Genomic DNA, 11,233 nt, shown 5'->3' with positions numbered 1-11,233 from the left:
TTTGGAGCTCCTATCCAACCTATAGCCCATCAGTTCAACAACAGATCAGTATATGTTGCTTTGATCTTTCGCCCCCCTTTTTTTCTGGTACTCTCTCATCTGGCTGATGGTGGCCCTGGATGCGGACATTGTGCTTATACCCAGATTAAATCACCGTCACTACAGACAGTAGAAATACCTTTTACACATTCTCTCACTTTTGGACATTTATGACTGGGACCTACAATCCCTTTTTCCAATTTACACAGAAAGTAGAATTGTGTTCACTCATTTCTTGAATCAATCGGCACACGGCCATATTATCCTGAATGCGCCCGATCACGTCCGATCTTGGAAGCTAAGCAGGTATTGCCTGGTCAGTACATGGATGGGAGACCTCCAGGGAATACTAGGTGCTGTGGGCCATTTTTTTCAGGAGACCTTTACATTATATCAATTATTCCCTCATATTCTTATATTCTTTCTGCTGAATACATAGGCCATTTTTCTAAAAATCACTAGTGATTCTTGATACAATCGGCCCACGGCCATACTATCCTGAATGCGCCTGATCACGTCCGATCTTGGAAGCTAAGCAGGTATGGCCTGGTCAGTACGTGGATGGGAGACCTCCAGGGAATACTAGGTGCTGTGGGCCTTTTTCCTTTAGGAAATCCTCATATCACTTTCTTCCAAGCTTACCTTACATTCCGATCCTCTCTGTGACCTGTGACCTGTATATATTGTTCTCCTCAAACAATTATACAACAATCACAATAATATTTTCACCTGCCATATATAGAACCATATTTGGTACAATGGCAATCTAGATTTTTATCATCATTTTTTGTTCACCTCCAGTGAATTTTTATAGTTAATCATTAAAAGTCAAGTTTTATCCAAGTCCATAGAGGTAGGACTCGAAAGGGTCCTCCCCTCTACTATCCATTTTTTTCACACATTTTTTTCATATTTAACCAAAGAGTGCTTCCACACAAGGTTATTTTGTCTTTCTCTTGTTTTCTTCCTGTAGGCTAACTACAAAATCCATGGGAGCACCGCCAAAACTTAGGACTATTTATGATTTACAATAATAGTCAGTATTTTGGTACTTTATAGATATTTTCTCTTTTATTCATAACACTTATTTTCCAAGCTGGTGCAGATCCACAACTTTGTTTTCATAATAATGCAATATACCTTAGTTCACCTAGTGGCCACCTACATCTCCCCTCCGAAAGGTGGGGGGGTTTGCAGGTTAGGGGGCGCTAGACTGGAGATTTGCCTAGGGTGCATAGAGACCTTGCACCGGCCCTGCTTACATAATAGTTGAAACAGAGTTGGAATCCTTGGAGATAAAATTATTTGGAAATTGGGTTACAATTTAATATCTATCAACATATGTTGTAGTAACATAATTAGATGAAAAAGGGTAATAGACATCAGTACCTTTCATAGATTTAAGAAAAACAAAGTAACTAATTCTGAACAAGGAGACATATTTACATGTACTAAAACACCTCTAAGTGCAGTCTATATGTCAGCTCTTTATTTAATAAGAGAAGAGTATTAAAAAAACATTTTTAAACAAGCTGTTCTACCCATTCTTCGCACGGGAGTTTCTGATTTTCATGGTTGTAAATATATACATATATGAGTGTTAAAAATTTGGTATATCTGTAGAGATGTAAATCTGAGACGTCTTAATGTAAGTAAATAATAATCCATGGTTCTTGGCGTTACCTCAGGAGCATCCGTAGCAGATACTGTAAAAAGTGACAGGACCAGTTTTGTAGCTTATGAAATTCAACACACTGGAGGTGTAATACAAATTTTGATCCGATTGTCTGTTTGCACATTTTCGTTCACACAATGCAGGTCACGTATCAGTAATAATGTCATTATGTCAACCCTCTGTTCATCCCCTTAGGGGAGGATTATTAAAATTCTAATTACGCAGTTTTCCTATTTCCCACCTGAAGAATACATATGTTAAATTTCAGCTTCCTAACATATCAGGAAGTAAGAGAATTAGGGGTCTATTTACTAAGCTTTGGATGGAGGTATAGTTGCTACGGTTAAAGTACCAGCCAATCGGCTCCTAACTGTCATTTTTCAAACACAGCCTGTGGCACAACAGTTAGGAGCCGATTGGCTGGTACTTTATCTCCAGCGACTTTATCTCCATCCAAGGCTTAGTAAATAGACCTCTTAGTGATAAGTCAGTGAGTGAGTGAGTGAGTGAGTGAGTGAGTGAGTGAGTGAATGAGGGCTTTCGCATTTATATATACAGGTTGAGTATCCCATATCCAAATATTCCAAAATATGGAATATTCCGAAATACGGAATTTTTTGAGTGAGAGTGAGATAGTGAAACCTTTGTTTTCTGATGGCTCAATGTACACAAACTTTGTTTAATACAAAAAAATATTAAAAATATTGTATTAAATGACCTTCAGGCTGTGTTTATAAGGTGTCTATGAAACATAAATGAATTGAGTGAATGTACACAAACTTTGTTTAATGCACAAAATTATTAAAAATATTGGCTAAAATTACCCTCAGGCTGTGTGTATAAGGTGTATATGTAACATAAATGCATTCTGTGCTTAGACTTGGGTCTCATCACCATGCTATCTCAAATATATATATATATATATATATATATATATTTTATATTATTATATAAATTAATTTGAAAGCAGGGTCTGGTTTATAGTTGTATTAAAAGTAGCGAGGCAGGCAGTTCAGTTAAGTACTTCTATACATAATATACAGCACCAGTAGATTCAAGCCTGTGATTCATATATGGTTTTCTGTTTCTCTGCCAACCCCCCTTACAGGAGACAGCCCTCCTTCATATTCAGTATTTCTATCATTTATATTGCTTTCATTATACATGAAAGAGTCATGCAGCACTCTGAAGAATACAAACTGATGCATCTTGTGACTTTTCAATAACTGTAGCACAAATAGGACATTCTGGAATTGTAGTGACAAACATCTGAGGAGTATCCTATTCCCTGGTCTGTTGTACTATGTTGCAATAGAGTTGCTTTAACGCCATGGGAGTCTAATGCTCTCATGTTATTTATCCAACATTCGCAATAGGGAGGCCAACACCGGTATCGGGATTGGTGGGTTCCTGGGATTTTGGCCCAAAATTGCCTGGATTTCCAAATTATTTGGTGTATTTACTAGAGATGAGCGGGTTCGGTTCCTCGGGATCCGAACCCCCCGAACTTCACCTATTTTACACGGTTCCGAGGCAGCCTCGGATCTTCCCGCCTTGCTCGGTTAACCCGAACGAGGCCGAACGTCATCATCCCGCTGTCGGATTCTCGCGAGATTCGTATATTTTTACAAAGAGCAGCGCGTCACTGCCATTTTCACTCGTGCATTTGAGATTGAACGGAGAGGACGTGGCTGCGTTCTCTCCCTGAAAAGCTCCGTAATCTGTGCTCAGTGTGCTGCAAATATCTGTGCTCAGTGTGCTGCAAATAATCTGTGCTCAGTGTGCTGAAAATATCTACGTTCTCTGCCTGAAAACGCTCCATATCTGTGCTCAGTGTGCTTCAAATATCTGATCAGTGTGCTGCATTGTGGGGACTGGGGACCACCAGTATATAATAATTATAGTAGTACAGTACAGTAGGCCATTGCTGTATCTTGCAGCTCTGTGTCACTGCAAGTATCCATTCCATATCTGTGCTGCATTTTTGTGAGCAGTATATATAGTATTACAGTGCAGCATTTTGGTGACCCAACAGTATATAGTTGTGTACAGTAGGCCATTGCTGTATCTTGCAGCTCTGTGTCACTGCACGTATCCATTCCATATCTGTGCAGCATTTTTGTGAGCAGTATATATACTAGTATTACAGTGCAGCATTTTGGTGGCCCAACAGTATATAGTTGTGTACAGTAGGCCATTGCTGTATCTTGCAGCTCTATGTCACTGCACGTATCCATTCCATATCTGTGCAGCATTTTTGTGAGCAGTATATATACTAGTATAACAGTGCAGCATTTTGGTGACCCAACAGTTTATAGTTGTGTACAGTAGGCCATTGCTGTATCTTGCAGCTCTCTGTCACTGCACATATCCATTCCATATCTGTGCTGCATTTTTGTGAGCAGTATATATACTAGTATTACAGTGCAGCATTTTGGTGACCCAACAGTATATAGTTGTGTACAGTAGGCCATTGCTGTATCTTGCAGCGCTATGTCACTGCACGTATCCATTCCATATCTGTGCGGCATTTTTGTGAGCAGTATATATAGTATTACAGTGCAGCATTTTGGTGACCAACAGTATACATATATAGTACAGTACAGTAGGCCATTGCTATTGGTATATTACTGGCATATAATTCTCACACAGTAAAAAATGGAGAACAAAAATGTGGAGGGTAAAATAGGGAAAGATCAAGATCCACTTCCACCTCGTGCTGAAGCTGCTGCCACTAGTCATGGCCGAGATGATGAAATGCCATCAACGTCGTCTGCCAAGGCCGATGCCCTATGTCATAGTAGAGAGCATGTAAAATCCAAAAAACAAAAGTTCAGTAAAATGACCCAAAAATCTAAATTAAAAGCGTCTGATGAGAAGCGTAAACTTGCCAATATGCCATTTACGACACTGAGTGGCAAGGAACGGCTGAGGTCCTGGCCTATGTCATTGCTAGTGGTTCAGATTCACATGAAGATAGAAGCACTCATCCTCCTGCTAGAAAAATGAATAGACTTAAGCTGGCAAAAGCACAGCAAAGAACTATGCGTTCTTCTAAATCACAAATCCCCAAGGAGAGTCCAATTGTGTCGGTTGCGATGCCTGACCTTCACAACACTGGACGGGAAGAGGTGGCGCCTTCCACCATTTGCACGCCCCCATAAAGTGCTGGAAGGAGCACCTGCAGTCCAGTTCCTGATAGTCAAATTGAATATGTCACTGTTGAAGTACACCAGGATGAGGATATGGGTGTTGCTGGTGCTGAGGAGGAAATTGACAAGGAGGATTCTGATGGTGAGGTGGTTTAAGTCAGGAACCCGGGTAGACACCTGTTGTCCGTGGGACCAATATGGCCATTGACATGCCTGGTCAAATTACAAAAAAAAATCACCTCTTCGGTGTGGAATTATTTTAACAGAAATGCGGACAACAGGTGTCAAGCCGTGTGTTACCTTTGTCAAGCTGTAATAAGTAGGGGTAAGGACGTTAACCACCTAGGAACATCCTCCCTTATACGTCACCTGGAGCGCATTCATCAGAAGTCATTGACAAGTTCAAAAACTTTGGGTGACTGCGGAAGCAGTCCACTGACCACTAAATCCCTTCCTCTTGTAACCAAGCTCCTGCAAACCACACCACCAACTCCCTCAGTGTCAATTTCCTCATTAGACAGGAAAACCAATAGTCCTGCAGGCCATGTCACTGGTAAGTCTGACGAGTCCTCTCCTGCCTGGGATTTCTCCGATGCATCCTTGAGTGTAACGTCTACTACTGCTGGCGCTGCTGTTGTTGCTGCTGGGAGTCGATCGTCATCCCAGAGGGGAAGTCGGAAGACCACTTGTACTACTTCCAGTAAGCAATTGATTGTCCAACAGTCCTTTGCGAGGAAGATGAAATATCACAGCAGTCATCCTGCTGCAAAGCGGATAACTCAGATCTTGGCAGCTGCGTTGGTGTTAAACGTGTGTCCGGTATCCACCGTTAATTCACAGGGAATTAGAGAATTGCTTGAGGTACTGTGTCCCCGGTACCAAATACCATCTAGGTTCCATTTCTCTAGGCAGGCGATACCGAGAATGTACACAGACATCAGAAAAAGAGTCACCAGTGTCCTAAAAAAGGCAGTTGTACCCAATGTCCACTTAACCACGGACATGTGGACAAGTGGAGCAGGGCAGGCTCAGGACTATATGACTGTGACAGCCCACTGGGCAGATGAATTGAATCCCACAAGTAGTACAGCAGCGGCAGCACCAGTAGCAGCATCTCGCAAACGCCAAATCGTTCCTAGGCAGGCTACGCTTTGTATCACCGCTTTTCATAAGAGGCACACAGCTGACAACCTCTTACTGAAACTGAGGAACATCATCGCAGAATGGCTTACCCCAATTGGACTCTCCTGGGTATTTGTGACATCGGACATTGCCACCAATATTGTGCGTGCATTACATGTGGGCAAATTCCAGCACGTCCCATGTTTTGCACATACATTGAATTTGGTGGTGCAGAATTATTAAAAAAAGGACAGGGGCGTGCAAGAAATGCTGTCGGTGGCCCGAAGAATTGCGGGCCACTTTCAGCCACCGCGTGCCAAAGACTGGAGCACCAGCAAACACTCCTGAACCTGCCCCGCCATCAGCTGAAGCAAGAGGTGGTAACGAGGTGGAATTCAACTCTCTATATGCTTCAGAGGATGGAGGAGCAGCAAAAGGCCATTCAAGACTATACATCTACCTACGATATAGGCAAAGGAGGGGGAATGCACCTGACTCAAGCGCAGTGGAGAATTATTTCAACGTTGTGCAAGGTTCTGCAACCCTTTGAACTTGCCACACGTGAAGTCAGTTCAGACACTGCCAGCCTGAGTCAGGTCATTCCCCTCATCAGGCTTTTGCAGAAGAAACTGGAAAGATTGAAGGAGGAGCTAAAACGGAGCGATTCCGCTAGGCATGTGGGACTTGTGAATGATGCCCTTAATTTGCTTAACCAGGATTCACGGGTGGTCAATCTGTTGAAATCAGAGCACTACATTTTGGCCACCGTGCTCGATCCTAGGTTTAAAGCCTACGTTGTATCTCTCCGGCAGACACAAGTCTGCAGATGTTCAAAGACCTGCTGGTGAGACACTTGTCAAGTCAAGCGGAACGTGAACCGTCAACAGCTCCTCCTTCACATTCTCTCGCAACTGGGGCTGCGAGGAAAAGGCTAAGAATTCCGGGCCCACCCGCTGGCAGTGATGCAGGGCAGTCTAGAGCGAGTGCTGACATCTGGTCTGGACTGAAGGACCTGCAAACGATTACTGACATGTCGTCTACTGTCACTGCATATGATTCTGTCACCATTGAAAGAATGGTGGAGGATTATATGAGTGACCGCATCCAGGTGGCCCTTGCACAAACTGGCTTTATTTTACCTAAGTTGCCCCCCCTCCAGTGTGTACTCCGAAAGAGTGTTTAGTGCAGCCGGTCACCTTGTCAGCAATCGGCGTACAAGGTTACTACCACAAAATGTGGAGAAGATGATGTTCATCAAAATTAATTATAATCAATTCCTCCGTAGAGACATTCACCAGCAATTGCCTCCAGAATGTACACAGGGACCTGAGATGGTGGATTCCAGTGGGGACGAATTAATAATCTGTGAGGAGGGGGATGTACACAGTGAAAGGGGTGAGAAATCGGACGGTGAGGAGGAGGTGGACATCTTGCCTCTGTAGAGCCAGTTTGTGCAAGGAGAGATTGATTGCTTCTTTTTTGGTGGGGGCCCAAACCAACCAGTCATTTCAGCCACAGTCGTGTGGCAGACCCTGTCACTGAAATGATGGGTTTGTTAAAGTGTGCATGTCCTGTTTATGCAACATAAGGGTGGGTGGGAGGGCCCAAGAACAATTCCATCTTGCACCTCTATTTTCTTTAATTTATCTTTGCATCATGTGATGTTTGGGGACTATTTTTTAAGTGCCATCCTGTCTGACTCTGCAGTGCAACTCCTAGATGGGCCAGGTGTTTGTGCCGGCCACTTGGGTCGCTTAGCTTAGTCATCCAGAGACCTCGGCGAAAATTTTAGGACTAAAAATAATATTGTGAGGTGTTCAGAATAGACTGGAAATGAGTGGAGATTATGGTTATTGAGGTTAATAATACTATAGGATCAAAATTACCCCCAAATTCTATGATTTAAGCTGTTTTTGAGGTTTTTTTGAAAAAAACCCACCCGAATCCAAAACACACCTGAATCCGACAAAAAATTTGTCAGGGAGGTTTTGCCAAAACACGTCCGAATCCAAAACACGGCCGCAGAACCGAATCCAAAACCAAAACACAAAACCCGAAAAATGTCCGGTGCACATCTCTAGTATTTACTGATTAGTTATTTATGCTGGGCAGTGCACTGAGCACTGGCAGCGTTTGCCTTAGACACTGCCGGGCTACCTGACTTTGCGGCATGATGTCAGTGGTCACTCTGTGCAGCCCCATGCCTGCCCACCCTTCAGCCATGCTGCCTGTCCACTTAAGGACTGCAGGATTGTAGTTACCAGCCGAGCGTAAGCGTGGTGTCTGTAGTGTCAATCCTGGGTATCTCTATAATGCCGGGATTGTGAGTTTTTAAATCCCAATTTTAGGACTGAAATAATGGCCTGGGAATGTCCTCCCTAATTGGCATCCATTAACATGTCACTTAATGTAATTTCTTCCACTGCTGGTCATATGTTCAGCTCACTCCCACAGCTGCAAATCAGTGGTTATTACTTCAACTTCTGGCGAGCCCAGTGTATGTGCAATGTCACAAGCTTGCGATCTGGATTTGTGCAAGCTGAGTGTCTGGCCTCGGCTCCATGTTTCCCCTGTATGCTCTACCTATATTGACCCTGGAAGCAGTGGCAGAACTACCACCAGTGCAAGCGGTGCCTTGCACTGGGGCCCGCCACTGTCAAGGGGCTCAAAGCCAGCGCAGCATGTAATGAGTCAAACTGACCATTCCACCGCCACCTGCCGAGGAGAGGAGCAGCAGGCAGGGATGCAGCGGCCATGGGGGAAGTGGGGGAGGAGGAGGATGGAGCCGCAGCAGCGCTATGTAATTGGTGGTGCCCCGCTGCTGCAGCTGTCCCTCTCCTTCCACCTGTCCTATGCTGCTGTGAATGCTGGGATGCACTTCCCTCATCACAGCAGTGGTGGGCAGCCTATGTGGAAGGAGAGGGACAGCTGCAGCGGTGCCTCCACCAGTTATACTGCGCTGCTGCGGGTCCCGAGTCCCCCTCTCTCTTCTTTCTTCTCCCCTGCCCAGGATCTGCCAGAAGCTGCTGCACCGAGGAGCCCTACTGCCAGCGGAGACAATAAGTATAATCTATTCTTTCTTTCTTTCTTTCTTTCTTTCTTTCTTTCTTTCTTTCTTTCTTTCTTTCTTTCTTTCTTTCTGTCTGTCTGTCTGTCTGTCTATCTATCTATCTATCTATCTATCTATCTATCTATCTATCTATCTATCTAGTCTGTCTGCCGTAATGTGTAAAAAGGAGGACTGTCAGCTGTAATGTGTAAAAAAGGGGACGCTGTCTGCCATAATGTGTAAAAAGGGGACGCTGTCTGCCGTAATGTGTAAAAGGGGTACTGTCTGCCATAATGTGTAAAAAGGGGGACGCTGTCTGCTGTTATGTGTAAAAAAGGTGATGCTGTCTGCCGTTATGTGTAAAAAAGGAGACTCTGCCGTAATTGGTAAAAAGGGGGCGCTGTCTGCCGTAATGTGTAAAAAGGGGGACTGTCTGCTGTAATGTGTAAAAAAGGGGACTCTGTCTGCCATAATGTGTAAAAAGGGTGCGCTGTCTGCCGTAATGTGTAAAAAGGGGGACTGTATGCTGTAATGTGTAAAAAGGGGACTCTGTCTGCCGTAATGTGTAAAAGGGGACACTGTGTGCCATAATGTGTAAAAAGGGGACGCAGTCTGCCGTAATGTGTAAAAAAGGGGACGCTGTCTGCCATAATGTGTTAAAAGGGGATGCTGTCTGCCGTAATGTGTAAAATGGGGATGCTGTCTGCCGTAATGTGTAAAAAAGGGAACCCTGTCTGCCGTAATGTGTAAAAAGGGAACACTGTCTGCCGTAATGTGTAAAAAGGGAACACTGTCTGCTGTAATGTGTAAAAAGGGGACACTGTCTGCCGTAATGTGTAAAAAAGGGGACGCTGTCTGCCGTAATGTGTAAAAACGGGATGCTGTCTGCCGTAATGTGTAAAAAGGGGATGCTGTCTGCCGTAATGTGCAAAAAAGGGGATGCTGTCTGCCGTAATGTGTAAAAACAGGACGCTGTCTGTCGTAATGTGTAAAAGGTGGACTCTGTCTGCCATAATGTGTAAAAAGGGGATGCTGTCTGCCGTAATATGTAAAAAGGGGAATCTGTCCGCCGTAATATGTAAAAAAGGGGACGCTGTCTGCCGTAATGTGTAAAAACGGGACGCTGTCTGCCGTAATGTGTAAAAAGGGGATGCTGTCTGCCGTAATATGCAAAAAAGGGGACGCTGTCTGCCGTAATGTGTAAAAACGGGACGCTGTCTGTCGTAATGTGTGAAAGGTGGACTCTGTCTGCCATAATATGTAAAAAGGGGAATCTGTCGGCCGTAAGGTGTAAAAGGGGCTCTACCTGGTGTAGTGGTGCTACTGTGCGGCGTAATTTGAATAATGGAGACTACTGTGCACCGTTATATGAATTGGTATTATTTTGTGGTCACACCCCTTCCCCATGAAGCCATGCCCCTATATTTTTTGCGGGCGCCTACGCCACGCACTGCCCCTGTTTTACATAGAGGGGAGTTCCGATGCCGTTTCTTGCACACAGCGCTAAAATGTCTAGTTACGGCACTGTTGCTAGGTATCCATTTCCCTGGCCCTGAGCAGGTCCCCCTCACCAGATCCTCTCCAGGGGTGAGGGGGTGGACTTGGACAGGATGAGTGTGTGTGGGGTGGCCCAAAGCATTTTATCGCACCTGGGCCCACCACTCGCTATTTCCGCCACTGCCTGGAAGGACAGACTAGGATGCTCCTATCATTTCAGTAACACTAGCACAGTCCCATAAACCCTCACACAATACTATAGGAGCTGGCCAGGGCGATACCTTCTAATACTCAGATTACAGCAGAGCCGGCCTTAGCTATAGGCAGGCTAGGCATTTGCCTAGGGCATCCAAGCATGTCTGGGGGCATCCAAGCAGGTCCCTGCAGCATCTCATGCTGAGAGGGACAGTCTGCAAACTAACTGTTACTTTCCAAATGTATTCAATCAGTACTTGTATACACTGCTGTTCACATTTGTCAAATAAAATGCACACTCTCCCTTAAAGTTCTTTAAACTCCCTCCGACATGCTTGAATGCCCCTGACTTGTGAGACCTCAGACAGACAGCAGAAGCCTGGTAACTGCAATTCCTGGACCTGTGACATTTTCACTGACTATATAAGGTTATTACTGGATAGATCCTTATGATACCACATGTGTATTTGGAAGAATGCTTCACATAAATCTGACATCACCTAT

At 44.4% G+C, this 11,233-nt stretch overlaps 2 pseudogenes; both read left to right on the top strand.

Moving 5' to 3' along the window:
- The first annotated feature begins 286 nt into the window (after positions 1-286).
- On the top strand, positions 287-404 carry LOC135051499 (5S ribosomal RNA; annotated as a pseudogene).
- Positions 405-519: 115 nt separating this feature from the next.
- On the top strand, positions 520-637 carry LOC135052737 (5S ribosomal RNA; annotated as a pseudogene).
- The last annotated feature ends 10,596 nt before the right edge of the window (positions 638-11,233 follow it).

Source organism: Pseudophryne corroboree, chromosome 2 (genome assembly GCF_028390025.1).
Source record: "Pseudophryne corroboree isolate aPseCor3 chromosome 2, aPseCor3.hap2, whole genome shotgun sequence".
Classification (NCBI taxonomy): domain Eukaryota; kingdom Metazoa; phylum Chordata; class Amphibia; order Anura; family Myobatrachidae; genus Pseudophryne; species Pseudophryne corroboree.
This window is presented reverse-complemented; position numbering and strand designations above follow the sequence as displayed.